General features: G+C 39.5%; 2 pseudogenes; one reads left to right on the top strand and one right to left on the bottom strand.

Annotated features, from left to right (window-relative positions):
- Positions 1-5,520: 5,520 nt before the first annotated feature.
- LOC119522008 lies at positions 5,521-6,105 on the bottom strand (annotated as a pseudogene).
- Positions 6,106-24,833: 18,728 nt separating this feature from the next.
- Positions 24,834-25,524, top strand: LOC119523390 (annotated as a pseudogene).
- The last annotated feature ends 249 nt before the right edge of the window (positions 25,525-25,773 follow it).

Here is a 25,773-nt window from a genome sequence, read left to right as displayed (position 1 = left end):
ACATAAGGTAGAAACTGAAAGTTTGGAAAACCAACTGGCAGAATTTATGGAAATGAAAACCACAACACAAGAAATGAAAGGCAAAATGGAAACATACAACAGCAGATCTCAAGAGGCAGAAGAAAACACTCAGGAACTGGAGAACAAAGCACCTGAAAGCCTACACACAAAACATATTGAGAAAAGAATGGAAAAATATGAGCATTAGCTCTGGGAACTTAAGGACAAAATGAAAAGCAAGAATGTACATGTCATTGGTGTCCCAGAATGAGAAGAGAAGGGAAAAGGGGCAGAAGCAATAATAGAGGAAATAATCAATGAAAATTTCCCATCTCTTATGAAAGACATAAAATTACGGATCCAGGAAAGGCAGCATACCCAGAACAGAATAGATCTGAATAGACCTACGCCAAGACACTTAATCAGAATATCAAGTGTCAAAAATAAAGAGAATCCCAAAAGCAGCAAGAGAAAAGCGATCCATCACATACAAAGGGAGCTTGATAAGACTATGTGTGGATTTCTCAAAAGAAACCATGAAGGCAAGAAGGAAATGGTGTGATATATTTAAGACACTGAAAAAGAAAAAAACACCAACCAAGAATCATATATCAGGCAAAACCATACTTCAAATATGAGGGAGGGCTTAAAATATTCTTTGATAAACAGACAATGACAGAGTTTGTGAACAGGATACCTGCTCTACAGGAAACACTAAAGGAAGCACTGCAGACAGAAAGGAAAATACAGGAGTGAGAGGTTTGGAAAACAATTTTGGGAGATAGTAGCACAACAATGTAAGTACACTGAGCAAAGATGACTATGAATATGGTTGAAAGGGGAAGGCTGGGGCCATGTGGGACACCAGAACAAAAGATGAATAATAAAGACTTGGACTGTGTAACTCAGGGAAACCTAGGGTGTTCAACAAGTGTAATAAAAGGAACAGATATATTATTACATGAGGTAGAACAAATGAATGTCTATATTGCAGGGTGTTAAAAATAGGGTGGGATTGGGGGAAAATAAAATCAATGCAAACTAGGGACTGTAATTTACGGAAATATTGTATTATGCTTCCTCTAATATAACAAAGGCAACATGCCAAAGCTAAATGCTTATGGTGGGGGATGGGGAAAGGTTATGGGACTTCTGGCATTGTGATGTTGTCTAACTATTCTACTTTAGGTTAATGCTATCTTTCCTTTTGTCGCTTTCTAGCTATCAAGTTTTGATTTTTTGTTTGTTTGTTTTTTCTGTTTTTCTCTTTTCTTTTTCTTTTGCTCTCTGCCTTCTTTGACTCTTCCTCTGTCTTTGTGGAAGAAATGGAGATGCTCTTACATAGAGTTGCAATGGTGCTGAATAACTAAATATGTTACGATACAGGGAACCAATGATTGTTTACTTAGGATGGGATGTATGGTGTGTGAACAAAACCATCTTAAAAGAAATGGATTGATGAAGAAAACTTGAGGGCACTATATTGAGTGAAATAAGACAGACACATAAAGGCAAATATTGCAGGGTTTCACTGATATGAACTAATTATAACATGTAAACTCATAGACATGAAATATAAGTTACCAGGATAGAGAATGGGGCCAAAGAATAGGGAGCAGTTGCTTATTATGAGAAGAATGTTCAACTAGGGTGAACGTAAATGTTTAGAAATGGACAAGGGTGATGGTAGAAGGTTGTGATAATAACTAACAGTGCTGAGAGGTGTGTGAAGGTGTTTGAAAGGGTAAGCTCGGAGTCATACATGTCACCAGAAGGGAAGTTGGAGGTTAAAAGATGGGACTGTGTAAAACAGTGAATCTTATGGTGGACAATGTCCATGATTAACTATACAAATATTAGAAATCTCTCTCACGAGCTAGAACAAATGTATGATACTATAACTAGAAGTTAATAATAGAGAGGTATATAGGGAAAATATATATACCTATTGTACACTATATACTACAGTTAGTAGTATTTTAACATTCTTTCATCAACAGTAACAAATGTACTATACCAAACTATGAATCAATAATGGAGGGGGGTGTGGTTAGGGGTATGGGAGGATCTGAGTTTCCTTTTTTTTGGTCTTTATTTCTTTTATGGAGTAATGAAAATGTTCTAAAAATTGAAAAAAAATTAATTGTGTTGATGGATGCACAGCTGTATGATGGTACCATGGGCAACTGATTTTACACTTTGGATCTTTGGAAAGTTTTAAGGTATGTGAACAATCTCAATAAAATTATGTATATATATATATATATATATATATAATACAAAAGCATGATTAGGAAATTTTATGTGTAGGAGGATATCAAGTATCCTTTTAAAGATGCTTTAAAAACACTGGAAAAATGTATGGATGGATGAGTAGAAAAATGGGGACAAAAACTGAATGACAAATAGGATGGGAGGGGGAATGATTTGGGTGTTCTTTTTACTTTTGTTTTTTATTCTTATTTTTACTTTTTCTGGTATAAGTAAAATGTTCAAAAAATAGATTGGGGTGATGAATACACAACTATATGATGGTAATGTGAACATTTGGTTGTATACCATGGATGATTGTATGATATGTGAATATATCTCAATAAAACTGGAAAAAAAAGTAAAGCATGTAACTGTGATAACTTTTTCAGCTTCATATTTTACCCTAGTAATTTTTTAGTGCATACACTTCAGTCTTGTTAGAGCTAAAAATAAATCCTTATAAATCTTATGCTTCCTGAGTTTATGGCATGACTGACTTCTTTGTACTTATAAACATTCATTAAAACTGTATTTCCCTCTGAGATGCTCTAAAAACAGATATTTTTTTGTCCCTTCATTTATTTTTTCCACTGTCTCCTTCACTCAGGAGTTAGGCAAGATGTTCTTTACTTGTTTAGTAATTCTGTTGAAATTTTATGTTTATTATTATTTTACACAGTGCCTGAAGAGGAAAGAATAAATCTTACAGGATGACTTCCTCAGGAAGTTTTCTCCTGACCTCATTTGTTCTGTACCTAAAGTCCATTAAAACAGCTTACCAGACATATGGTTTATAACTTCTCAGATAGCCTTTCAGCCAGCAAATTCTTTATGAGTCTTAGCTCTACTCCTATACAGACCAAGATTTTTGGTGCCAGATAGCGATCATGTATTCCTATCCTTGGTGCCAGCAATTCTTTTTGCCTGGGCTCTCTAGTATAACATCTCATTACTGACTGACAGTTTGTCATAGCATATCAGCTCTTGAAAATTTCCTCTTGATAACTTCCATGTATTATTAAATTAGCACTACTTCATAACACTATGTGAACTCTCCATCTACTGGTGTCATGATAGTAATATCCTGCTCACACATGACATAATGTAGATATTTTTAACGGAATTTCTATCTGATGCTATGATTTTTAGGGACAGAGTTCTCCTCAAATCTGTGGCAGAGTAAACGTTGTTCATGTCTTAATCTTATATGTCTCATCAACAAGCGGCAAAATAGCTACCATTAATTTTGTCAGACTGGCTAGAAGAGATCTTATTAAATAATTAGACTGAATTTTAAGTGTAGTTAGTGGCTTTAATGGAGTCAGGCTTTTAGAGTTATAAACAGCTTATATATACCATTTTTCACCATGCTAATTTCACAGATACTAAAACTGAGGTCCAGGAAAGTTAAGTGTTCCTGTCAGTGTCAGAGGTGGGAATGGAAGCCAGCTCTTCAGACATCCAATAAAGACTGTTTCAAAACAAAGCTGTTAAGTTTTCATCTCCCATGTTACAATTATACTGTAACATCACTTTTGGTGCACCCGCAATATAAAACACACTGAAACATTCATTCTAGTGATTAAAAGGCTGCCTTTGAAGTTGCTACCTTGGTATCTGTTGGTGGGATCAAATTGGGAACAACTTCCTACACCATTAGATTTGTAAGGTACAATAAAAATGGAAAAATAATATCATTAATGTTGTATTTTAAATTATTAGGTCCCAGAGCAAAAAGTGGTCACCATGCCTGTGCAGGTGCTTTGAATACAATTGCTTCACAAATGTCAATTGATAGCACTGCTTTTTTTTTTTTTGATGGTTAAAAAAACTGGGTTCTATTATTTTTGCTAAACAATACTAAAACAATTCATTTTAAAGGCAGGGCTTGAATTATTTAATTTTGATCATTTTATTTAATTAATAAAAAGGGAAGGGGAAAGAGATCATGGCCAAAAAAAAATAGTAACTAACCCCCTCCCACCCCAAAACCAGAGCTCTAGCCAGTCACATGAACATCACCCACATCCCATTCAGTGCCTAATATTCAGCTGGTGGCACACACTGCCCCATGTGACCACCTGAAGGCACAGGGACAATGGGTACCTGTTTTAGCTCCCAGCAGGTTAGTCAAAACCAGACAAAATGGTGGGCTAAAGTCCAAAAACTCTTTACAGGTTTTCTGCCCACTGGCTGAGAGCACATACAAACTGGCATAAGCTTGTAAAATGTAAAGGCAGGGAGTGGCAAACAGGAGCAGGATGTTGGTTGGAGAAGAGAAACTACAGGTCACCCTAGCTTTTTCCTAGGCTAGTGAATCAATAGAAAGAGAGTTCAGTTGGGTGAACTCAAGGTTTCTTATAAAAGAAAGTCATCCCTCAAGAAGGAGGAGCTGAGAAGTTCCATATAAATTCATTCTACCTGCAGAGGCACAGGAGAAAGAGCAACTGACTCTCCCATTCAGGAGAGTGGTGAGGCGGTTCTTCTAATACCATGAAATAAGATATAAGGCAAAGGGAGAATCCTGAAGTTTTAGCCAAATGTGAGACTGGTACACACACAAAGACTAAAAAGCCATCAAGAACCCTCAAACCCCAAATCTCATTTGCACACACTGGCTCTACATATGCTGCAGGAGTTTCTTGCTGTGTACTAAGTCAAGTTAGTTGCCTGGCTTTGAGTGGTGAGAAGGCAATACATTTTTATTTTTGGAGGGATGAGGTGGGGAAAAAGGCCATGATCTAGTTAAAAAGAGGCCTGCAAGAAGCAGAAAATATTTAGAGGACACTTTAATATATTTTTCCATATATATATTTAAAGTTAAGAAAAATAAAACTAATATCATAGTCAGCTTGTTACTTTTATGTTGGAAGAGATGTAAAAGGTTCTTTCAATCACTCAGAAGGCAAGTGTAACCACTTACATAAACAGAATGTCTTATAAAAACAGAATGAAAGGGCAGAGTAGGAGAGGAAGAGAATTTTAAAAAATAAAATTAACAAGGTGACTGCTATAGGAGGGGTCTGTGAAAAGGACGTGGGTGGACCAAAATCTGTTAGTCAAGTAATGATTCAACTTTTAAACTATTCTCTTGTTCTTTTTCATTGGGTATTTCATTTGTTCAAGTCTAAGATTTGGAAATGCTGACCCTCTGTTAACAAGAGTCAACAGGAAGTCAAAGATCCCTTTCCTCCCTTGGTCTGCCTCCTGTGAAGCCATCATCGCCTCCTTGGCCAGATGCTGGAAGAGTCCTCCATGTATATGGTCTCAGGATGACAAGGCAGCCTCCTTCTTTGGTTGCTGGGCTTATGAACACTACAGTATCTTTTGACTTTCCACATCTCTAAAATGTTTTTCAAATATTTTGCGTTCATGGCTCAGTGCATTCCCTCTTTACCTTTATAGTTTTCTACTTGATATGAGGGTGTAATAACAGCTTCTTCCATGACTACAATGTTTTTTTCTTGCCATTTGCAGTCTTTAATGGTCTTGTGAATGGCCTGGAAGAGCTGCTGGCCTTCAAAGGAGACACTAGCGCTATTGCATAGGCCTGGCTCAGCTTCTCTTCCTTCTTTGTCCCTGCTTCGCTGGTAAGCTTACTAACCTTGAGTGAAGCTGGGGGAGGAGGGTTTCTGTTCAGTCATTAATTATTTCCGCTTCTGAAACATACTATAAGTTTATGAGCAAGATGTCTGCATAGTTGGACTTTTCACTGGAAGAGGGACATGTTAAAGCCAGCATTTTGGACCCGTAGTCGGAGGTTACCACCTCTCCCTGCAGCTGTTGCTCCTAGCACGTCTGGCCTGACACGTGGCTCTCACTGCTGAAGTACTCGCTGGGAGGAGCCGCCATCTTGGGACACCAGCCCCTAGGTGGCAGCAGTGGGTGAAAGCTGGGCCCCCCAGTGAGCGCCAGGAAGTGACACACCAGTAGCACTGCTTTTAACAGTTAAAGAATAAACAATTCTCAGGGGAAATAGATCTGCTTTTTTGCCATCCCTTGCAATTTTAGAGAGTTGTTTATGCCTATATAGTTAAGTTGTTGGATAATTGTCCTGAGATTAAATGGGTCACTACATGTATGTGAATTAGAAACATGTACATTGTGGTCAATTCTATGTGTACTAGCTATTATGTTTCTTTTTTGTTTTATTATTTTATTAGAGAAGTTGTATATTTACAGAAAATTCATGCAGAAAGTACAGAGTACCCATTATCCCTCTCTCACACACAGTTTTCCCTATTAATAACATTTTGCATTAACATGGTACAATTTTTACAATTGATGAATCAATATTATTATAATTATAATATTAACTATTATCCTTAGTTTACATTAGACTACACTGTGTTGTGGTCCTATGGGTTTAAAAAAATGTGTCCTAGTGACATATATACAATCTCAAACACCTTCTTTTATCCAAATTCAAATATACAATACAGTGGTGTTAATAATATTCACAATGTTGTGCTACCATCACCACCATCCATTACCAAATTTTTCCATCACCTCTGTTTCAGTTTGCTAAAGCTGTCAGAATGCAATATATGAGAAATGGGTTGTCTTTTACAATGGGGATTTACTAATTTACAATTAACAGTTCTCAGGCCATTAAAATGTCCAAATTAAGCCATGAACAGGATGATACTGTCTCTGAAGAAAGGCCGCTGGCATCTGGGACACCTCTGTCACATGGGAAAGCACATGGCACTGTCTGCTTGTCTTTCTCTCCCTGTTTTCATTGCTTAGATCCTCTAGGTGTTTTTTTTTTTTTTTTTTTTTTTTTCTTTCAGAGCTCCTTGGGCTTTTTCTGTCTTTTATGCTCATAAAGGATTCCAGTAAAAGGATTAAGACCCACCTTGAATGGGCTGGGTCACATTTCAATTGAAATAACCTAACCAAAAAGTCCCACCCCAGATAGATCTGCACCTACAGGAATAGATTAAAATAACATGGCCTTTTCTGGTATACATAACAGCTCCAAACTACCACAACCTCAAAGAGAAACTCTGTACAAATTAAGCATGCACTCCTCATTCCCTACTGCTATTCTAGCCCCAAGTATACTCTATTCTTAGTTCTAACTTTTTGAATGTTCATATACTATTTATTTAATATATGTTGCCATACAACATTTGTCCTTTTATATCTGGATTATTTCACTTAACTTGATGTCTTCAAGGTTAACTCATGTTGTAGCATGTTTCAGAACAGCATTCCTTTTTACAATTGCATAATATTCCATTGTATGTATATAGCAGATCTTGATTACCATTCATCTGTTGATGGACATATGGCTTGCTTCCATGTTTTAACAATTATGAATAATGCCATTATGAACACTGGTGCATGTTTTGGTTTGCTAAAGCTGCTGGAATGCAATGTACTAGAAATGTGTTGCTTTTTACAATGGGAATGTATTAACTTAAAATTTACATTTCTTAGGCCATGAAAATGTCCAACTCAAGGCATCAGTAAGATGATACCTAGACTCTGAAGACAGGCTGCTAGCATCCTTGATACCCCTGTTAAATGGGAAGGCACATGGCCAGCATCTGCTGGTCCTTCTTTCCTGGGTTCCATTGCTTCAGCTTCTGCCTGTGGCTTTTTCTCTAAATTTCTCTCAATTTCATGTCTTAGCTTTTGTACATATTTTATCCTCTTATAAAGGATTTTGGCAAGGGGATCAAGACCCACCCTGAATGAGGCAGGTCACATCTCAAATGAAATAACCTAATCAAAATGTTCACCTACATTAGGTCTACACCCACAGGAATGGATTAAAAGAGAATGGCCTTTTTTGGGGTACATAACAGCTTCAAACTACCACAGTGTGCAAGTATCTGTTCACAACCATGCTTCCAATTCTTTGGGTATATACCTAGAAGTGGGACTGCCAGGTCATATGGTAATTCTACACTTAACTTTCTGAGGAGGCACCAAACTTCTGCACAGCAACTGCACCAGTTTACATTCCTAACAAAAATTTTCTTATTTTGGCACATCCTCTCCAATGCTTGTTATTTTCTGTTTTGTTAATAGTAGGCATTCTAGTGTACATGACATGGTATAACATTGTGGTTCTCATTAGCATTTCCCTAATGGCTAATGATGTTGAGCCCTTTTTCCTGTGCTTATTGGCCATTTGTATACTTCTTTGGAGAAATGACTTTTCATACCTTTTGCTCATTTTTTATAATTGAGTTGTTTGTCTTTTTTGTTACTGAGTTGTAGGATTTCTTTTATATTGTGGATATTAAAATCTTATTACATATGTGGTTCCCAAATATTTTCTCCCATTTTGTAGACCATCTTCTTACTTTAATGATTGTGATGGTTAAGTTCATGTGTCAACTTGGCCAGGTAAGGGTACCGAGCTGTCTGGTCAAGCAAGCACCTGCCTAACCATTGCAGTGAGGATGTTCATGGCTGGTTAATAAACCAAGAGGCTGGTTTATTAAATCAACAATTGGCTGCAGCTGTGACTGATGACATCAACAAAGGGTATGTCTTCCACAATGAGAGAATGCAGTCAGCTGGATTTAATCCAATCAATTGAAGACTTTTAAGCAAGACAGATAGAGGACATTTACTTCTTCTTTGGCTGACCGGCAAAGCATTTCCTGAGGAGTTCATTGAACATCTTCACTGGAGTTGCCAGTTTGCTGACTGACCTATGGAATTTGGACTCATGCATACCACAGTTGTGTGAGACATTTAATAAATCTTCATAGATATCTCTCATTGATTCTGTTTACCTAGAGAACCCTAACTAATACAACTTTGTACTAGTAATGGTTCTTGAAAAACAATCTTAAAATGGACTTTTACAAGTTGTTTTCTACTCTGATTAGATTCAAAGGCACTAATGACTCCATTTCCAATAATCAAGATGGCACTGACAGTCCAAGGCATGAGTTGGCAATGGAAATACACAAAATAGAACCATCTGATTCTCCTAATCATACTCTTGTATGAAGCAAGGCTCTGGGTGACAGTGTTTTTGACACCTTAACAGAGTTTTGCAGAATTAAGAGGTATAATGATGTTGGCTGGAGGCTCTTAGATATGTTGGATAAAGTTATAAGGGAAAGGAATGAGCTAAAGTCTTCAAATTTAAAACTTAAGTGCCGTATTACAGATGTAAATGCTTCTGTGTGTGTCCTGAAAGAAAATCTTATTTCCTGTGGTCGCAGACTTGAGATTTCTGAAAACCAGACACAATGTAAGCTAAAATCTCAACCTCTCAGGGTGTCTACTGTTAAAGTAAAGGCATTAATTGGAAAAGAATGGGATTCTGAAACTTGGGATGGGGACATACGGATTGATAAAAATGGTAGTGAGGACATTGGAATCCCGGTTTCTGCTGAGTCTTTGTTAAATTTACCTGTAGTGGACTGTCCTGAGGAAACAGCCCCCCACCTCCAGTCTGCCTTGAGGAAACAGCTTCCTCACCTCCAGTCTGCCCTAAGGAGCCTGCAATCCAACCTCCACCTAAAGCAATTGATCCTTCAGTACCTGCTAATGGTGTAATCATCTCCCCTGCGGTAGCAGCCCTCAGTCCTCTGTCTGGAAAGATTAATCCTGTTTTACGAGATGAAAATGCAGCAGAATGTCTTGAGGTAAATGGCTTGAAGGAAACTTATAATTCTTTTCATGACCCACCCCCACCGCTAGTCTTTGCTTCAAGACCTATAACAAGACAAAATTCCCAAAAGGTCCCGAAGGGTAAGGTACAAAGTGTGACCCATGAGGAAGTACACTATACTCCAAAAGAACTGTTATGAGTTTTCCAACTTATACAAAGAGAAACCAGGGGAATATGTGTGGGAATGGATATTAAGGTTGTGGGATAATGGTGGAATATAAGGTTGGATCAGGCTGAATTTACCCACTAAGGAGAGATTCTTCATTCAATGTTGTAGCTCAAGGGGTTAGAAAGGGCGTGAACAGTTTCTTTGGGTGGTTGGCTGAAACATGGATCAAAAGGAGGCCAATGTTATGGGAGGTTGAAATGCCAGAACTGCCCTGGTATAATGTAGAGGAGGGGATTCAAAGACTTAGAGAGATTGGAATGTTGGAGTGGATTTATCATGGAAGACCTGCTCGCATACCCTTGGAATGTCCAGAGGACACACCTATTACTGGGACTGTGAGGAATAAATTTGTGAGACTAGCTCCATCATCCCTGAAGAGCTCTGTAGTTGCCCTTCTCTGTAGGTCAGATATTACCATCAGAACTGTCACTGAGCTGGAAACCTTAAACACAATGGGGATAATCATGTCCCAAGTCAACAGAAGCCAAGTGGCTATAGTTAATCACCACAGATAAGGTAAGCATGGCTCCCATAATGGAAAACAGGCCCAAAGCAGCAATCAAAATAATCTGGCTTGCAGAGACTTATGGCATTGGCTAGTAGATCATGGAGTACCAGGTAGTAAAATAGACGAGCAATTGACTAAATTCTTGTTTGAAATATATAAGCAGAAGAATTCTAGGTCAAGTGAACAAAAGTCTCCCTTGAATTTTTTTTTTTTTTTTTTTTTTTTTTTATTGTTCCCCCTTCCTTAATTGCTCTCTACTGCTAGTTCCCCTACATTCTACATTATAAACCATTTGTTTTACATTTTTCAAAGTTCACATTAGTGGTAGCATATAATATTTCTCTTTTTGTGCCTGGCTTATTTCGCTCAGCATTATGTCTTCAAGGTTCATCCATGTTGTCATATGTTTCACCAGATCGTTCCTTCTTACTGCCGCGTAGTATTCCATCGTGTGTATATACCACATTTTATTTATCCACTCATCTGTTGAAGGACATTTGGGTTGTTTCCATCTCTTGGCAATTGTGAACAATGCTGCTATGAACATTGGCGTGCAGATATCTGTTCGTGTCACTGCTTTCCGATCTTCCGGGTATATACCGAGGAGTGCAATCGCTGGATCGAATGGTAGCTCTATATCTAGTTTTCTAAGGAACTGCCAGACTGACTTCCAGAGTGGCTGAACCATTATACAGTCCCACCAACAATGAATAAGAGTTCCAATTTCTCCACATCCCCTCCAGCATTTGTAGTTTCCTGTTTGTTTAATGGCAGCCATTCTAACCGGTGTTAGATGGTATCTCATTGTGGTCTTAATTTGCATCTCTCTAATAGCTAGTGAAGCTGAACATTTTTTCATGTGTTTCTTGGTCATTTGTATTTCCTCTTCAGAGAACTGTCTTTTCATATCTTTTGCCCATTTTATAATTGGGCTGTCTGTACTATTGTCATTGAGTTGTAGGATTTCTTTGTATATGCAAGATATCAGTCTTTTGTCAGATACATGGTTTCCAAAAATTTTTTCCCATTGAGTTGGCTGCCTCTTTACCTTTTTGAGAAATTCCTTTGAGGTGCAGAAACTTCTAAGCTTGAGGAGTTCCCATTTATCTATTTTCTCTTTGTTGCTTGTGCTTTGGGTGTAAAGTCTAGGAAGTGGCCTCCTAATACAAGGTCTTGAAGATGTTTTCCTACATTATCTTCTAGGAGTTTTATGGTACTTTCTTTTATATTGAGATCTTTGGTCCATTTTGAGTTAATTTTTGTGTAGGGGGTGAGGTAGGGGTCCTCTTTCATTCTTTTGGATATGGATATCCAACTCTCCCAGCCCCATTTGTTGAAAAGACCATTATGGCTCAGTTCGGTGACTTTGGGGGCCTTATCGAAGATCAGTCGGCCATAGATCTGAGGGTCTATCTCTGAATTCTCAATTCGATTCCATTGATCTATATGTCTATCTTTGTGCCAGTACCATGCTGTCTTGGCAACTGTGGCTTTATAATAAGCTTCAAAGTCAGGGAGTGTAAGTCCTCCCACTTCGTTTTTCTTTTTTAGAGTGTCTTTAGCAATTCGAGGCATCTTCCCTTTCCAAATAAATTTGATAACTAGCTTTTCCAAGTCTGCAAAGTAGGTTGTTGGAATTTTGATTGGGATTGCATTGAATCTGTAGATGAGTTTGGGTAGAATTGACATCTTAATGACATTTAGCCTTCCTATCCATGAACATGGAATATTTTTCCATCTTTTAAGGTCCCCTTCTATTTCTTTTAGTAGAGTTATGTAGTTTTCTTTGTATAGGTCTTTTACATCTTTGGTTAAGTTGATTCCTAGGTACTTGATTTTTTTAGTCGCTATTGAAAATGGTATCTTTTTCTTGAGTGTCTCTTCAGTTTGTTCATTTCTAGCATATAGAAACATTACTGACTTATGTGCATTAATCTTGTATCCCGCTACTTTGCTAAATTTGTTTATTAGCTCTAGTAGGTGTATCGTTGATTTCTCAGGGTTTTCTAGATATAAGATCATATCATCTGCAAACAATGACAGTTTTACTTCTTCTTTTCCAATTTGGATGCCTTTTATTTCTTTGTCTTGCCGGATTGCCCTGGCTAGCACTTCCAGCACAATGTTGAATAACAGTGGTGACAGCGGGCATCCTTGTCTTGTTCCTGATCTTAGAGGGAAGGCTTTCAGTCTCTCACCATTGAGTACTATGCTGGCTGTGGGTTTTTCATATATGCTCTTTATCATGTTGAGGAAGTTTCCTTCAATTCCTACCTTTTGAAGTGTTTTTATCAAAAAGGGATGTTGGATTTTGTCAAATGCTTTTTCAGCATCTATTGAGATGATCAATTGATTTTTCCCTTTCGAGTTTTTAATGTGTTGTAATACATTGATTGTTTTTCTGATGTTGAACCATCCTTGCATGCCTGGAATGAACCCCACTTGGTCATGGTGTATGATTTTTTTAATGTGTCTTTGGATTCGATTTGCAAGTATTTTGTTGAGGATTTTTGCATCTATATTCATTAGGGAGATTGGCCGGTAGTTTTCCTTTTTTGTAGCATCTTTGCCTGGTTTTGGTATTAGATTGATGTTAGCTTCATAAAATGAGTTAGGTAGTGTTCCATTTTTTTCAATGTTTTGAAAGAGTTTGAGTAAGATTGGTGTCAGTTCTTTCTGGAAAGTTTGGTAGAATTCCCCTGTGAAGCCATCTGGCCCTGGGCATTTATTTGTGGGAAGATTTTTGATGACTGATTGGATCTCTTTGCTTGTGATGGGTTGGTTGAGGTCTTCTATTTCTTCTCTGGTCAGTCTAGGTTGTTCATATGTTTCCAGGAAATTGTCCATTTCTTCTACATTATCCAGTTTGTTGCCATACAGTTGTTCATAATATCCTCTTATAATTTTTTTAATTTCTTCAGGATCTGCAGTTATGTCACCTTTTTCATTCATTATTTTGTTTATATGGGTCTTCTCTCTTTTTGATTTTGTCAGTCTAGCTAGGGGCTTGTCAATCTTGTTGATCTTCTCAAAGAACCAACTTTTGGTGATATTTATCCTCTCTATTGTTTTTTTGTTCTCTATGTCATTTATTTCTGCTTTAATCCTTGTTATTTCTTTTCTTCTACTTGGTTTAGGGTTGGTTTGCTGTTCATTTTCTAGCTTCTTCAGTTGATCCATTAGATCTTTGATTTTGGCTCTTTCTTCCTTTTTAATATATGCGTTTAGTGCTATAAATTTCCCCCTTAGCACTGCTTCTCCCTTGAATTTTAAAAACAGAGAGTCATGTCCCCTTAATCAATTCCCAGACATAAGACAGTTTACAGATCCAGAGCCACTTGAATGAGGGGAAGGCTGGGTACACTTGGGGAAGGACCCTGTTACACTGCCAAAAATTTATACTGATAATCTTCCTCCCAGCCTTCCCCAGGGGGACCTATGGCCTTTTACCAGGGTAACTGTGCATTGAGGAAAAGGAAATGATCAGATATTTCATGGATTACTAGACACCAGTTCAGAAGTGAAATTAATTCCAGGAGGCCCAAAATATCACTCTGGTCCACCAGTCAGATTTGGGGCTTTTGGAGGTCAGATGATCGATAGAGTTTTAGCTCAGGTCTGTCTCACAGTGGATCCAGTGAGTCCCCAGACCCATTCTGTGGTTATTTCCCCAGTGCTGGAATGCATAATTGGAATAGACATACTCAGCAACTGGCAGAATCCTCACACTGGTTCCCTGGCTCGTGGAGTGAGGGCTATTATGGTGGGAAAGGCCAAGTGGAAGCCACTAGAACTGCCCCTGCCTAGCAAAATAGTAAACCAGAAGCAATAGTGGATTCCTGGAGGGACAGTAGTGATTAATGCCACTCTTAAGGACTTGAAAGATGCAGGGTTGGTGATACCCACCACATCCCCATTCAACTCTCCTATTTGACCTATGCAGAAAACAGATGTGACTTGGAGGATGACAGTGGATTATTGCAAGCTTCACCAGGTTGTGACTCTAATTGCAGCTGCTGTTCCAGATGTGGTATCAATGCTTGAACAAATCAACACATCCCCTGGTACCTGGTATGAAGATATTGAGCTGGCAAATGCTTTTCTCCGAATAGCTGTTAGTAAGGACCACCAGAAACAGTTTGCATTCATCTGGCAAGGCCAGTAGTTCACATTCACTGTGCTACCTCAGTGTTATATCAACTCTCCAGCCCTATGTCATAATATTGTCCACAGGGATCTTGATCATTTCTCTCTCCCACAAGATATCATGCTAGTCCATTATATTGATGATATCATGTTGATTGGACCTAGTGAGCAAGAAGTAGCAACTACTCTAGATTTGTTGTTAAGGCATTTGCATGGCAGAGGATCAGAGATAAATCCCACAAAAATACAGGGGCCTTCCACTTCAGTAAAATTTCTAGGTGTCCAGTGGTGTGGGGCCTGTTGAGATATCCTTTCTGTTCTAGTTTGCTAATGCTGCTAGAATGCAAAACACCAGAGATGGATTGGCTTTTATAAAAGGGGGTTTATTTGGTCACACAGTTACAGTCTTAAGGCCATAAAGTGTCCGAGGTAACAGATCAGCAATCAGGTACCTTCACTGGAGGATGAACAATGGTGTCCAGAAAACCTCTGTTAGCTGGGAAGGCACGTGGCTGGTGTCTGCTCCAGAGTTCTGGTTCCAAAATGGCTTTCTCCCAGGACATTCCTCTCTAGGCTGCAGTTCCTCAAAAATGTCACTGTTAGTTGCACTTGGGGTATTGTCTTCTCTTAGATTCTCCAGAGCAAGAGTCTGCTTTCAATAGCTGTCTTCAAACTATCTCTCATCTGCAGCTCCTGTGCTTTCTTCTAAGTGTCCCTCTTGGCTGTAGCTCCTCTTCAAAACATCACTCACAGCTGCACTGAGTTCCCTCTGCCTGGCAGCTCATTTATATGGCTCCAGTGACTCAACTTAGACCCACCCTGAATGGGCGGAACAACATCTCCATGGAAATTATCGAATCAGAGTTATCACCCACAGCTGGGTGGGGTGCATTCCAAAGAAACATTCAAAGAATTACAATCTAATCAACACTGATAATGTCTGCGCACACAAGATTACATCAAAGATAATGGCATTTGGGGGGACATAATACATTCAAACTGGCACATTTCAACCCCTGTACCCCAAAATGACATTATCTTTCTATATACAAAATACATTCATCCCATCACAATATCACAAAAACTTAAATCATTTCAGTAACAATAGTTAAGTACAAAAGTCCATCAAAATCAATTATAGGCATGGTCAGTCCTAAGGCATAATTTTCCTTTAGCTGTGGATCTGTGAACTTAGAACAAATTATGTGCTTCCAATATACAGAGGAGGGACATTCATGGGATAAAAATTCCCATTGCCATAAGGAAAAACAGTAAGGAAAACAGGGTTCACAGGACCAAAACAGTTCCTAAAACCCACAGGACAAACTCCATTAGATTTCAAAGTCTGAGAGTCATTTACAGAATGACATTGCATCCTTGGGGCTTGAGAGAGTGGGTGTCTAACCCTTCCTAAGGGCCTTTGTGGCAGCCCTTTCCTCTCCAAATGCTTGGGTGAGTGCTCCAGCATATCCATATATTGGGGAGACCACTTTCTTGGCCCCACCCTCCTCAAACATTGGGGCAGCACCCAGATTCCTTTCCATCTCGGGCACATGCTCAGCCCCTCCAGAACAGTGTGGTGGCAGCCAGGCTCTCCCTAATTCCCTGGGAATGTGCAACACCCTCTTTGGTGCCTGGGGTGACAAAACTCTTCCAGAGCATCAAGGTCAAAGGCCCACCCTCAACCTCTGGGCAAACTCACCCTTTCCATTCATGTGGGCCACTCTGCTCTCCCAGCCCAAGACCTCTTGACTCCAGACCTCAACCTCCATGGCTCTTGTCTTTGAATAAATTTTTCCTTCAATTTGTTCCTTGTCTGTCTCCTCCAGTCCAGACTGGCAGCAGCTCTGTCTATAAAGATCTCACAAAAATTCTGTTGGCTTCACATGAAGCACACAGGGGTCAAAGCCATCAGACAATAGGACTTTCCACAAATCCTTTCTGCTTAACTCCTTTTCCAATCTTGGCTTGTACTGAAATGACAGCTGGGTTCCATGTTTGGTTACATCCTCATGTTGGGCTGTAGTTTCTGGGATTCCACCCCCTGGAAGCCTATAATTTTCCAAGCCATCAGCTTCTGGTTTCTTTGAACCCAAGAGTTCAATTCTAAGTTTATCTCTCTCCGCTTGCATTTTACTATAAGCTGCAAGGAGAAGCCAGGGTACATCCTCCACCCATAGTCTGGAGATCTCCTCAGCTAAGTATTCCAGGTTGTTGCTTTCAAATACTTCCTTCCATCTGAAACCAGGACTCAATTTTGCCAAATTCTCTGCCACTTTAAAACAAGGATTGCCTTTCTTCCAGTTCACAATACAGTCATCATTTCTGTTCAAGGCCTCGTCAGAAGTACCTTTAGAGTCCATATTTCCACAAACAGTATCTTCAAAGCAGTTTAGGCCTTTTCTATCAAGCTCTTCACAATTCTTCCAGAATCTTCCCCTTATCCATTTGAAAAGCCATTCCAACATGTTTCATATTTGCAAACTGAGCAGCAAAAGCACCCCACTTCCAGTACCAAAATCTGTTCTAGTTTTCTAATGCTGCTGGAATGCAAAGCACCAGAGATGGATTGGCTTTTATAAAAGGGGGTTTATTTGGCCACACAGTTACAGCCTTAAGGCCATAAAGTGTCCGAGGTAACAGATCAGCAATCAGGTACCTTCACTGGAGGATGACCAATGGTGTCCAGAAAACCTCTGTTAGCTGGGAAGGCACATGGCTGGTATCTGCTCCAGAGTTCTGGTTCCAAAATGGCTTTCTCCCAGGACATTCCTCTCTAGGCTGCAGTTCCTCAAAAATGTCACTGTTAGTTGCACTTGGAGTATTTGTCCTCTCTTAGCTTCTCCAGAGCAAGAGTCTGCTTTCAATAGCTGTCTTCAAACTATCTCTCTTCTGCAGCTCCTGTGCTTTCTTCTAAGTGTCTCTCTTGGCTGTAGCTCCTCTTCAAAACATCACTCACAGCTGCACTGAGTTCCCTCTGTCCATCAGCTCATTTATATGGCTGCAGTAACTCAACTTAGACCCACCCCGAATGGGCAGAACAACACCTCCATGGAAATTATTCAATCAGAGTCATCACCCACAGCTGGGTGGGGTGCATTCCAAAGAAACACTCAAAGAATTACATTCTAATCAACACTGATAACGTCTGCCCACACAAGATTACATCAAAGATAATGGCATTTGGGGGACATAATACATTAAAACTAGGATAAGCTGTTGCAACTGGCCCCCACTATAGCCAAAAAAGAGGCACAATGCTTAGTTTGCCTCTTTGGATTTTGGAGAAAACATATTCCTCATTTGGGTGTACCACTCTGGCCCATTTAGTGAGTGACTAGAAAAACTTCTAGTTTTGAGTGGGGACCAGAAATAGATGAGGCTCTGTGACTGGTCCAGGCTGCTGTATGAGCTGCTCTGCCACTTAGACCATATGATCCAGCTGACTGAATGGTGCTGGAAGTGTCAGTGGCAAATAGAGATGCTGTTTGATGTCTTTGACAGGCTCCTATGGGAGAATCACAATGCAGGCCCTTAGGATTTTGGAGTAAAGCTTTACCATCCTCTGCAGATTACTCTCCATTTGAGAAACAGCTGTTGGCCTGTTACTTGGCCTTAGTAGAGACAGAACGCTTAATATGGGCCACAAAGTTACCATGAGACCTGAGTTACCTATCATGAGCTGGGTGTTGTCTGATCAACCATGCCATAAAGTTGGGCATGCACAGCAGCACTCTGTCATAAAATGGAAATGTTATATATGAGATAGAGCTCAAGTGTGTCCTGAGGGCACAAGTAAGTTACATGAGGAAGTAGCCAAAATGCTCATGGCCCCCACTCCTTCCACCTTACCTTCTCTTTCCCAGCCCACAGCTATGGCATCTTGGTGAGTTCCTTACAATCAGTTGACTGAGGAAGAGAAAACTCAGGCCTGTTTTACAGATGGTTCTGCATGATTTGCAGGTACCACCTGAAAGTGGACAGCTGCAGCACTGCAGCCCCTTTCTGGGATGTCCCTGAAGGACAGCTGTGAGGGGAAATTCTCCCAGTGGGCAGAACTTCAAGCAGTGTACCTGGTTGTTCAATTTGCTTGGAAGGAGAACTGGCCAGAGGTGCATTTGTATACTGATTCATGGGCTGTTGCTAATGGTTTAGCTGGATGGTCAGGGACTTGGAAGGAATGTGATTGGAAGATTGGTGAAATAGATGTCTGGGGAAGGGGTTTGTGGATAGATCTTTCTGGGCAGGCAAAAAAATATGAAGATATTTGTGTCCTATGTGAATGCTCTCCAGAGGGTGACTTCAGTAGAAGATTTTAATAATGAAGTGGATAAAATGACCTGTTTGGTTGATACCAATCAGCCTCTTTCCCCAGCAACTCCTGTCATTGCCCAATAGGCTCATGAACAATGTGACCATGGTGGTAGGGATGGAGGTTATGCATGGGCTGAGCAACATGGACTTCCACTCACCAAGGCTGACCTGGCCACAGCCACAGCTGAGTGCCCAATCTGCCAGCAGCAGAGACCCACATTCAGTCCCTGATATGGGACTATTCCCCAAGGTGATCAGCCTGTTACCTGGTGGCAGGTTGATTACATTGAACCACTTCCATCATGGAAAGGGTAGTGATTTGTTCTTACTGGAATAGACACATACTCTGGATATGGGTTTGCCTCCCCTGCATGAAATGCTTCTGCCAAAACTAACATCCATGGACTTACAGAATGCCTTATCCACTATCATGGTATTCCACATAGCATTGCTTCTGACCAAGGAAACCACTTCACAGCAAATGAAGTGAGAGAATGGGCACATGCTCATGTAATTCTCTGGTCTTACCATGTTCCTCATCATCCAGAGGCAGCTGGGTTGATAGAACTGTGGAATGGCCTGTTGAAGACTCAATTATGGTGCCAACTAGGTGGCAATACCTTGCATGGCTGGGGCAGTGTTCTCCAGGAGGCTGTGTTTGCTCTGAATCAGTGTCCACTCTATGGTGCTGTTTCTCCCATAGCCAGGATTCATGGGTCCAGGAATCAAGGGGTGGAAACAGGAGTGGCACCACTCACTATCACTCCTAGTAATCCACTAGGTAAATTTTTACTCCCTGACCCTGCAAGGTTCAGCTCTACTGGTCTACAAGTCTTTGTTCCAAAAGGAGGAGTGTGTCCACCAGGAAACAGCAATAATCCCATTGAACTGGAAGTGAAGACTACTGCCTGGCCACTTTGGGCTTCTTATGCCTCTGAATCAACAGGCAAGGAAGGGGATTACTGTACTGGCTGGAGTGATTGATCCTGACTATCAAGGGGAAATAGCACTGCAACTACATAATGGAAATAAAGTATTTTTCTGGAATAGAGGAGATCCCCTAGGGCATCTCTTAATACTACCATGCCCTGTGATTAAAGTCAATGGAAAACTGCAAAAACCCAATCAATCCAGGCAGGGCTAACAATGGCCAAGAAACTTCAGGAATGAAGGTTTGGGTCACCCCACCAGGCAAAGAACCATGGCCAGCTGAAGTGCTTGCTGAGCATAATGAGAACATGGAATGGGTAGTGGAGGAAGGTAATGATAAATACTAACTATGGCCATGTGACCAGTTACAGAAATGAGGACTATGATGGCATGAATATTTCATCCTTGTTTTGTTATGGTATGTTTGTATTTGCCTGTAAAGCAAATATCTTTGCTTTTTTCTCTGTCTTATCCCCTTATAACATGACATAAGCTGTATTGTTCATTTTACTGTATTTAAGATGAAGGCAATCAATTTGAAGAGTTAATGTCACCCAAGGACTTTCACCCTATTCTGGAGAGATTTAGTGCATTTCCGGTTGTAGGCTGCACAGCAGAGTATTTTCAGGCAAAATATATGTCTGTTATTGTTCTCTACTTAGAGATAAAGTATGGTTTTAGGTGATGTGTATAACTGCCAAGTTGACAAGGGGTGAACTGTGATGGTTATGTTCATGTGTCAACTTGGCCAGATGATGGTACCCAGCTGTCTGGTCAGGCAAGTGCTGGCCTAACCATTGCTGCAAGGATGTTTGTGGCTTGTTAATAAGCCAAAAGGCTGTTTTATTGAATAATCAGTCAATTGGCTGCAACTGTGACTGATGATGTCAGCAAAGGTCTTATCTTCCACAATGAGATAATGCAGTTAGCTGGATTTATTCCAATCAGTTGAAGACTTTTAAGTGAGACAGATAGAGGACCTTCACTTCTTCTTTGGCTGACCAGCAAAGCATTTCCTGAGGAGTTCATTGAAGTTGCCAGTTCATTTCCTGAGTTCATTGAACAGCTTCAGGAGTTGCTAGTTTGCTGCCTGCCCCATGGAATTTGGACTCATGTATATCCACAGTTGCATGAGACACTTTTATAAATCTTATATTTATAGCTATCTCTCATTGGTTTTGTTTCCCTAGAGAATCCTAACTAATACATTGGTGAAGTCCTTTGAGGCAAAACTGTTTTTAAATTTGATGAAGTCTCATTTATCTAATTTTTCTTTTGTTACTTGATCTTTTGAGTTTAAGTCCAAAAACCATTGCCTAACACAAGGTCCTGAAGATGTTTCCTTATATTTTCTTTTATGAGTTTTGTAGTTGGTTTTAATATTTACTTTTTTGATCCATTGTTAATTTTTGCATATGATATGGGATATGTGTATGATACATAATGACATTCACTTTCTGCATATGACTATCCAGTTTTCTCAGCACAATATGTTGAATAAATTTCTCTTTCCGTATTGAGTGGACTTGGCACATCTGTCAAAAATCAATTGTCCATATATGTGAGGGTTTATTTCTGAACAATCAAATGCATTCCTTTGGTCTACATATCTGTACTTGTGCCAATACTACCTTGTTTTGATTACTGTAGCATTGTAATAAATTTTTAAAATGAAGTTTAAGTCCACCAATTTTATTCTTTTTCAACATTGTTTTGGGACATGAGGTTTCTTACCCTTCTATATAGATTTGAAGATGGACTTTTCCATTTCTGCAAAGAATGCTTCTGGAATTTTGATTGGTATTGCAGTGTATCTGAAAATTTCTTTGGATGGATCTTAAGCATATTTAGTCTTCCAATCCATGAACACAGATTTTCTTTCCAATATTTAGGACTTCTTTATTTTCTTTTAGCAATGTTTTGCAGTTTTCTGTGTACAAGTCATTTACATCCTTGGTGAAATTTATTCACAGATATTTCATTCTCTTAGTTGCTATTTTAAATGGAGTTGTTATTTTAAATGGAGTTTTTCTTCTAGATGCCCTCTTCAGATTAATTACTAATGTATGGAAACACCACTGATTTTTGGATGTTGACATGGTACACTGCCACTTTTCTAAATTCATGTATTAGCTCTAGTATAATTTTTGTGATGTTTTTCAGAGTTTTCTATGTATAGTGGGATGCCATCTGCAAATAGAAAATATTATACTTCTTCCTTTCCAATTTGGAGGGCTTATTTTTTTTTTGCCTATATGTTCCAGCTAGAACTTTCAGGACAATGTTGAATAACAGTGGTGACAGTGGGCGACATTTTCTTGTTCTTGAATATATAGGTGGAAATCTCTAAGCATTTAACCACTGAATATTGTGCTGGTTTTGATGTATTATGTCCCCCCAAATGCCATGTTCTTTGATGCAATCTTGTGGGGGCAGATGTATTAGTGTTGACTAGATTGGAACTTTTGGATTAGATTGTTTCCATGAAGATGTGACCCACCCAACTGTGGGTCATAATTCTGATTAGATAATTTCCATGGAGGTGTGGCCCTGCCCATTCAGCATGGGCCTTGATTAGTTTACTAGAGCCCTATATAAGAGCTCAGACAGAAGGAGCTTGCTGCTGCAGCTTACAGAGACATTTTGAAGATGGCCTTTGAAAGCAGAATTTTGCTCAGGAGATGCTAAGAAAAGACAAATTCCCCAAGAACAACATTTTGAAGAATGCACAGGAGCTGGCATCAGCAGACACTAGCCACATGCCTTCCCAGCTAACAGAGGTTTTTCAGATGCCAATGACCTTTCTCCAGTAAAGGTACCCTATTGTTGATGCTTTACCTTGGACACTTTATGGACTTAAGACTGCAACTTTGTAACCAAATAACTCCCCATTGTAAAAGCCAATCCATTTCTGGTATTTTGCATTCTGGCAGCATTAGCAAACTGAAAAAATGGTACTAATATAAATCAGAAAACAGGGTAAAGGAATATAATGTCTATATTTTCAAACTTCACCTCTTTTGTAAGCCCAAAGAGATGCCAATTTTGTACAAGAAAATCAGATGCTTAGAGAGAAAAAATCATGAGTCATACTAGGAAGTATGAAGATATGGAGCAGCAAAGGAAAAAAAAAATCCAGCACCTCAACTGAGGTACAGGAGTTGAAACAACTAAATAAAGATGTTCAAATTTTCAAAATCAAATCAATGAGTTGAAGGACTATGTGACAAAAGAGGTGAAAGATATAAGGAAGACACTGTGTGACCATAAAGAATTAATAAGCTTGAAAAAACAAGTGGCAAGACTTATGAGAATGAAAGACATAATAGAAGAGATGAAAAACACAACAGAGAGATACAACAGCAGATTTGAAGAGGCAGAAAAAAGGAACAGTAAACTAGAAGACTGGACATCTGAAATCATACATAGAAAAGAACAGATAGGGAAAAGAAAGGAAAAATAAGAGCAGGGTCTCAGGGAACTGAATGATGACATGAAGTGCATGAATATACATGTTATGTGTGTTCCAGAAGGAGAAGCAAATGGAAATGGGGCAGAGAGAATACTGGAGGGAATAATCACTGAAAATTTCCTAACTGTTATGAAAGACATAAAACTACAGGTTCAAGAAGTGCAGTGTACCCCAACCAGAATAGATCTGCATAGATTTACTCCAAGACACTTACTGATCAGATTGTCCAGCATCAAACTTAAAGGGAGAATTCTGAAAGCAGCAAGAGAAAAGCAATCATAACTTAGAAGGGAAGTTTGATAAGACTATGTATGGATTTCTCAGCAGAAAACATGGAATAGATAAAGCAGTGGTATATTTAAGATACTGAAAGAGAAAAACTCCCAACCAAGAATTTTATATCTGGCAAAACTCTCCTTCTAAAATGAGGAAGAGTTTAAAATAATTTCAGACAGACACTGACAGACTTTGTGAACAAGAGACCTGTTCTACAAGAAATACTACGGGGAGTGGTACAGACTGACAGGAAAAGACAGGAGAGAGAGGTTTGGAGAAGAATATAGAAATGAAGACTATCAGGAAGCATAAAAGGAGAGACAGAAAAAATAAGATATGTCATATAAAATCCCAAGTCAAATTGTAGAAGAAAGTACTGCCCTTACAGTAATAACATTAAATATTAATGCCTTAAAATCCCCAGTAAAAATAATAGATTGGCAGAAAGGATTAAAAAACAGGACCCATCTATATTCTGTCTAAAGTGAGGAGACTCACTTTAGACACAAGGACAAAAATAGGTTGAAAGTTAAAGGTTGGATAAAAATATTTTTCGCAAACAACAACCAGATAAGAGTGGTGGTAGCTATATTAATATGAGAAAAATAAGACATCAACTTTAAAACAATTAAAAGAGACAAAGAAGAACACTATATATTAATAAAAGTGACAATACTTCAAGAAGACCAAACAACCGTAATTATTTTTGCAATGAGCCAGAGTGCCCCACAATACATGAGGCAAATACTGACAATGAAGACTTCAATACTTTACTCTTATCAATGGCTAGAACATCTAGACGGAGGATCAATAAGGAAACAGCAATGCTGATTTCTGCAGTGAGTGAACTAGAATTAATGGATATTTATAGAAAACAACATCCCACAATAGCAAGATACACGTTTCTCAAGAGCTCATGGATCATTCCACAGTATAGACATACGTTGGGTCACGAAGCAAGTCTTAAAAAATTTAAAAGAGCGCACGCGTCCGAGCGCGCGCCCGGGGTGGGGTGGGGAGGTGCCGGCCGGGACTACCGCTTGTTGCTTGCTTAACCCGGGCCGCGACTGGCGCCCGGTTCTTCCTTCCGCTTGCGACCGCGGCCGCCAAGCCATGCATGTGCGACAATAACATGTCAGCCCCGCTGCCTGCTATCGCGCCCGCCGGCCGCAAGGCCGCTGCGGCGGTTGTTTTTCTTCACGGATTGGGAGACACGGCACGGATGGGCAGAAGCCTTTGCAGGTATCAGAAGTTCACGTATCAAATATATCTGCCCACATGCACCGGTTATGCCTGTAACATTAAATATGGATATGAGTATGCCTTCTTGGTTTGATATTACTGGGCTTTCACCTGATTCACAGGAAGATGAACCTGGAATCAAGCAGGCAGCAGAAAATATCAAATCTTGGATAGACCAAGAAGTGAAGAATGGAATTCCTTCTAACAGGATTATTTTGGGAGGATTTTCCCAGGGAGGAGCTTTATCTTTATATACTGCTCTTACCATGTAGCAGAAACTGGCAGGTGTCATTGCACTCAGTTGCTGACTTCCACTTCGGGATTCGCTTCCACAGGGTCCTATCACTGGCGCTAATAAAGGTATGTCTATCCTCCAGTGCCATGGAGATTGCGACCCCTTAGTCCCCCTAATGTTTGATTCCCTTACTACTGAAAAGCTAAAAACATTAGTAAATCCAGCCAATGTAACCTTCAAAACCTATGGGGGCTTGATGCACAGTTCATGTCACCAGGAAATGATGGATATCCAGCAATTCATTGATAAAGTGCTACCATCAGTTGATTGACATCACTAGGAGGCTTTGGTAGAAGTACACTAGCATCACTGTAGTAGAGTAGAAGCTTTTAAATGTGCCCAATCCTGAAACTTCTTGTTTGCAGTGTTAGAATGTTTTGTGAATACATGCCAATGACACAAACTAAATGTCTCCTCATGGGAAATGTATGCCCTTTTAAGTTTCTATTCATGTATTTGTATAATGTGATCCCAGAGTAATACTGGTATTAAAATAGGTGAAGCAGCTGGCTTCTTTTCC

This window comes from Choloepus didactylus, chromosome X (assembly GCF_015220235.1).
Source record: "Choloepus didactylus isolate mChoDid1 chromosome X, mChoDid1.pri, whole genome shotgun sequence".
NCBI classification, from domain to species: Eukaryota; Metazoa; Chordata; class Mammalia; order Pilosa; family Megalonychidae; genus Choloepus; species Choloepus didactylus.
Note: the sequence above shows the minus strand (reverse complement) of the source record. Positions and strands in the feature narration are given on the sequence as shown.